This window comes from Mytilus trossulus, chromosome 13 (genome assembly GCF_036588685.1).
Source record: "Mytilus trossulus isolate FHL-02 chromosome 13, PNRI_Mtr1.1.1.hap1, whole genome shotgun sequence".
In the NCBI taxonomy this organism is placed as follows: domain Eukaryota; kingdom Metazoa; phylum Mollusca; class Bivalvia; order Mytilida; family Mytilidae; genus Mytilus; species Mytilus trossulus.
The window spans coordinates 25,637,805-25,643,804 of NC_086385.1; positions in this window are offsets into that span (position 1 = coordinate 25,637,805).

Here is a 6,000-nt window from a genome sequence, read left to right on the forward strand (position 1 = left end):
ATCTATTAGATTCATGATCGATTTAAGACCGATTACTGATGGATAAGCGATCGATTAATGACAGATTAGTGATTGTACTATTAATGAGAAAACAATGCTATTCCAGAAATAAGCCCCCCATATGGAAGACATCAGTTGTGAATAAAAATAAACACATGAAAATACTGGTGTTTAAGATATGAAATGCTAAAAAAAAAATAATACAGAAAAATTCCAACATCTACATAAAACCCAAACCAACCCAACCCATTTGGAACTTTAAATCCTATATTGAAGGCAAAGGTATTCATTTACCTAGAAACACAAGCCAAAAAAACCCCTCTTTATTGAAAGACTGAAATTGGTAAAAGAAATTCTTTCAAATTCCATAACAGAAAGATATCAAAGTTTAAAATAGATGTTATGTATCATTCATGACATATTATCATCCTCAAGCAGAAAAACTTCAAAAAATATTAAGGAAATACTGGTATTTTATTAAAACAGATTCTTCAATAGGTGCTACATTGTGTATCATTTTCTATTAAAACCTATCCATAGGATTCAAAAGAAATAGAACATTGGTGAATTAATGAAATGAACTATAAAATAGTTTGTATGAAGGTCACAGTTCCTTCAAAATATTTCACTGTGCAGAACCAATTAATGACCTTCATCATGTAAACCTCACATGTAAACTGATATTCTTATAAGACTAAATTCTACCAGGAAACACTTACATTTGTTATTCATCATTTATTGTAAAAGGTTGAAATAGTTAGAAAATCAAAAAATCTAAATTCAAATCAACAAATTTTACAAAAATATGAAGAAATCAACTAATTAAAATAGTATTACTAGATGTGTCAAAGCGACACGAATGGCCCGTCCCAAAAAGTTGAAAAATCTGCAATTTCAATAAACACATGTGGACACAAACAATGATCTCATATATCAAAAATCAGCTCAAAATCTGGAGGTGTATAGAAAACAAGTTGCTTTCTTTAAAAAAAGAAAAGCAATACATGAACCTAAGACCGCTGACTGCCGGGTCATCAAAAGATTGTTGCTGAATTTGTGTTTGCTTTTTTAAATTAAAATAATTCAGTGTAAATATAAGAAGCCAGTTGAAAGTATATATTTCCTCTTCTATTTGAATAGTTATTTTAAAGCTCAACTATTTTATTTATTACTTGGGAATGTACATAATTTTTCCGATTATAACCCTTTGGCATATCCTAATTTCTACTAACCGGATGACTTATGCAAATTGCAAAAACCTACTCAGTTTGCTTTAAAATGTAGAATTCTGGATGGATTTATTTTAGCTATCATATCTTTATATTTTGTTTCCTACATGAATTATATTCTCAACTCGTATTTGAAGCTGTCTTTACTCATGGTAGATGTTGTATGCGGTGAAACCTGTGGTAGCAATTGATTGGGACCTCTTATGAAGAGACTTATTTGGTCTCATAAAACATCTCAAATTTTAAGGATTTACTGATTTTACTTAAATCAATTCAAGCATTCTACAGGGAAACTTAGTTTTGCCGAAGAATTTCTTAAATCAGAAAATTAAAATGATGTACGCCAGACACGAGTTCAGTAGATACAAAAAAAAGCATCAGTGACGCTCGAATGAAAACAGTTAAAAGGCTAAATACATTCCAAAGTTAAGGAATCTATTCCTTGGGTAGACAATCCATAGCTTTTCGAAAATGTCAAAGTTAATAATAGGACAGTGACTCAAAAAAGAAACAAAAGAGAAACAACTCGAGGTCAGAATACCGTTAGAAATGATGACCGTTTTGACCGTTTTGAAAGTCACATGTGAAGCTCTTTCTGCCGTGTCCTGAATTTAGATAACAAAAACAAAAATAAGCTTTCACGAGTGAATTTAATAGTATTGCATGCAAATAGTATCTTAGCGCATGAAATAGTAATTAGAAAGCATCTCACCGATACTCAGGAAAAGAATACGCACTCGCATCATCACATATCTTAATCTATACACATGGAAAAAAGTATTGCAACACCAAATTGAAATTGAAATTTAAAAAGAACACTTTTTATTTTTTTCTGATATAATTTGTTAAAATAGAACTAGTTTAACATAATTTTAATATCACCTGAGTTTGATCAATAATTATCGACTCGATAAGTTCTTATCTGCACATGCAGCTACTGTACCCGTAAACAGCAAAACAGGTGTTTTTATCCTCACTGTTTTCAACACTTTAAATATTCAAGTTTATAAAGTTATGTGATTGACACCTTGTACTGGGTCCTCCACAACTCTTAACCGCAGCAAGATGGCATATTATCAGCATGAGAGAAGCAGGAAGGTCGCTGTGACAACCGCACGTATTGTCGGTCATCGCTTTTCCACTATTAGTCGTTTTGAGAATAAAAATCAGGCAATAAACGATATAAAAGACTATCCGAGATCAAAAAGACCCCCTATGCCATCTGCTAGGGAAAATCAAGTATGATGAAGCTTAGTCAGAAAGAAACCCATTGCATACAATACAATTCTAAATAGAGAGTGGTGGGCATACAGGAGCCTTTTAACAATAATTGTTCGAGACTGACTCATCTCTACTGGTAATTGTGCGATAAGACCATGTCGGGGACCTTTGCTTTCGAACAGACACACAGTTATCCGTATCCAATGTAGTGCAGAGCTCGCCAAAATTGGAAATAAGCATCGTGGAGGAAGATCCATTGTTCAAATGGAATTCTGTTTATCTTCCTTGGCCCGATCATAGCCCGGATTTGAACCATATCGAGCATATATGGGACACTTTTGGGCGTAATGTGCGCGAAAGGACACCCCAGTCCAAACACGTGATGAAATAAACAATGCCCTTCATCAGAAATGGTTGCTGCTACCTAAGCAACAAATTAGTCGAGTTATGGCAGGAATCATAAGACGTTAAGTGGCGGTTGACCGCTTAAATGGAGACTGCGCACAAAGTACTAATTCTTTAGCGTATAACGATCAACCATGATGTGAACAATCATCTTAAGGAGAATTTTGAAATGTCTGACATTGTAAAGTTCGACTACAGTAAAAGTTGTAAAATGCAGTTTTTTGTACAAAAAAAACTTCATTTTGTTTTTAAAATTGTGGTAAGATAAATTCTTTTTTTTACCAAACATTTTTTGTTTGTTAAAATGACAAGGTAATCATAAACTATGTTTCAATATTATTTTACAAATATTTTATCATATTCCATCCAAAATAAAAGGCTGATTTTTCAAGTTTGAAAAAATCAAGGTGTTGCAATACTCTTTTCCATGTGTATAATAGTTGAATTCGAATGTCAAACAGCCTACATTAGATTAATTAAATTGACATGTTATTAGGAATTTTTGAAAACGCAAACTGATAGTATGCTTTTGAAATGTGATCTATAATGTAAATGAATCAAGAGGTGTAGGATAGTTGGTCAACACAATGAATACAATTTTCAAAACCGTACCATATATAGTACAAATATGTAGATGCTATACGGTTAAACTATTAAAACAAACAAACACAAAATGAATTTAAATTTTATAAAAAACTAACGATCCTGTTAGATTTTTTTTCATTTTTTTTTGAATATATATAATATCAATAAACACGAACATCTTGTTCTTGAGTATTTACGTTCATTTATCGATACAATCTACTTTTAAATTCTAACAATCCACGATGTGGATATATTACTACAAAAAAATATAAGCAAAGACTTCTATCAATACTAAAACGGTATAAAATAATCAACATTATGGTTGTTATTAAATTTTGTTGTGATTGTTGTAAAGTTATGAGTTGCAAGGATTTAAAATCATGCTTTATGAATTGAAAACACACAAGTATGTTTTATGCACGACTGTTTAAAATTTAAATATTTACTAAATTTATCTTACTTTCCGTTTTATGGATATGTTACAATACATACAAATAAATAATAATTACTCATAAAACCTAAATACTAAAATGGTATGAAATAATTATCGTAGAAGTATAATGATTAATTGTTTATAAACATTTCTTTTTGTAGGATGCAAGAATTTATTCAGATTAAATTTTTATGAATCCTTTACAAATGAATTATATTTAAAAATACCAAAGCAGAGTATCTTGTAATACTTAATTGCAACTCTGAAAATATTCTGATTTTAATCATTGTTAGTTTCTTCAGAAACATAAATACAGTATATATTTTGTATATATTTCTTTGATTCCGATTGAATAAAATACTTTTGATAAGAATAACACTTTCTGTTTTTCGATCAAATATCAATACTTTAACCAGATTCTTCTCTCCCGTAAGTCTATGATGAAATACACACTCAGTATCCCGTGATTAAATCTTCCAACATAATTAATTCACATGTTATCGAGACAACATACAGTACCACGTTATAATTGACCCAGAAACACACAGTTTACAGTGGTCGTTTAAAACAAATATAATTGCGTCGTCAAGGGTCATCAAGGGACCATATCAAAGACGTAGATAACAACCTGTTTAGACCTGTATAAATGACCAAAAACTTTCGAGACATTCCGAAAATTTTATTCTGACTTCCGGCCGAGAGATATCGAGTGGCCCATAGACACATCCAAAACTCGCCTATATATAAGCATTAACCCCTGTGTTCATGCAAAAAATCTGTAAAACTGTGATTTTCAATAATTTATCAAAGTCCAAAGCCGTAATTTCCCGACCGCTTCGTTGTGGGGCCATAAAAAATGACAAACAGAAAGGGAGGTCTCTGCATAAAGTCTCCCCTTAATCAACACATTTCCAGAAAAAACTCTAAACATTGCTACACTGAGTATAAATAAAAGCCCAGAACAATGATTTGCACTATAAATTATAGTTGGATATTGGATCAATTTTGATAAAAGTATTTCTAAAAACACAAAGAAATAGAAAATGACCGTGTGAGGGGCCCATCAGAGTGCTTTGGATACGTTTACTTATTTTACTGAATGAAAAATACAAAATCAGCAATTTGCACATTTTGTTCTAAATTGATCAAAAGGAGTTGTTTTAATTCTTTAATTTCCTAATGCTTGTAGAGTAAAACTTTGGTTGCATGCTTTGTTTGTATTGTTTATTCAAGTTTTGTAATTAAGATTGACATCTCCAAACAATATATATGACATAGTAAAACCTGTATATATTATACATGTTATATTTAAATTCAATGGACATTTTCCCAATATAATTGTACAATATACAAACAAAGCAAGCAAGCAAGCTAATCAAAGACTTCATTTACATGAATTAGAAAATAAGCTGTAATTTTATATTTGTTTTATACCTTAACTAACGTTGATATCAACCGTTATATGTAAAACTTTTATATAAAAAGTTGCAAATAACACATCTACTAGTTTGCTATTAACTTATATGATCACCAGCTAATTACAAATGATTTAGATGTAATGTTGCTCATACTTGTATGTCATGTATGTTTGAACTATTCATCAATTGTGTCAACTGTTATAATGTGACCTGTTGAATACAATGTTTCTTATTAGATAAGTGGTAGCTCTATAAGGTGATGCACATCTTCATAATTATGAACCTGTTTATCTCTTAAATTTAAATTATTGCAAGACATGTTTATATCTTTATTCTAAAGATAAAAATAAAATTTGCTCAGGGTTCTCAATCTCTTGATATACAAAGTCATTGCATAGGCAGATCCAGGGGAAAAGACCCCCCTTTTTTAGTGGGAAAATTTGGTTGCTTATATAGGCAATTACTGAAGCATGACTGGAGTAGCCCAACCCCTTACAAAAAGTTGTGGATCCAACACTGCATTGGTCAGTTAACTGTGAGTTTTTAATCCTGCACATGGCAGGGCCATCATCTTCAATCATAATTGACTAGGATTGTTACTATTTCTACCAAAAGGTCACGCTTTTTTCATACTTCCTCCACTAATAAAAAAAAACTGACAGCCAGGCCTACTTCATCTTGAAGTTGCATTAAACATCAATCAACATAT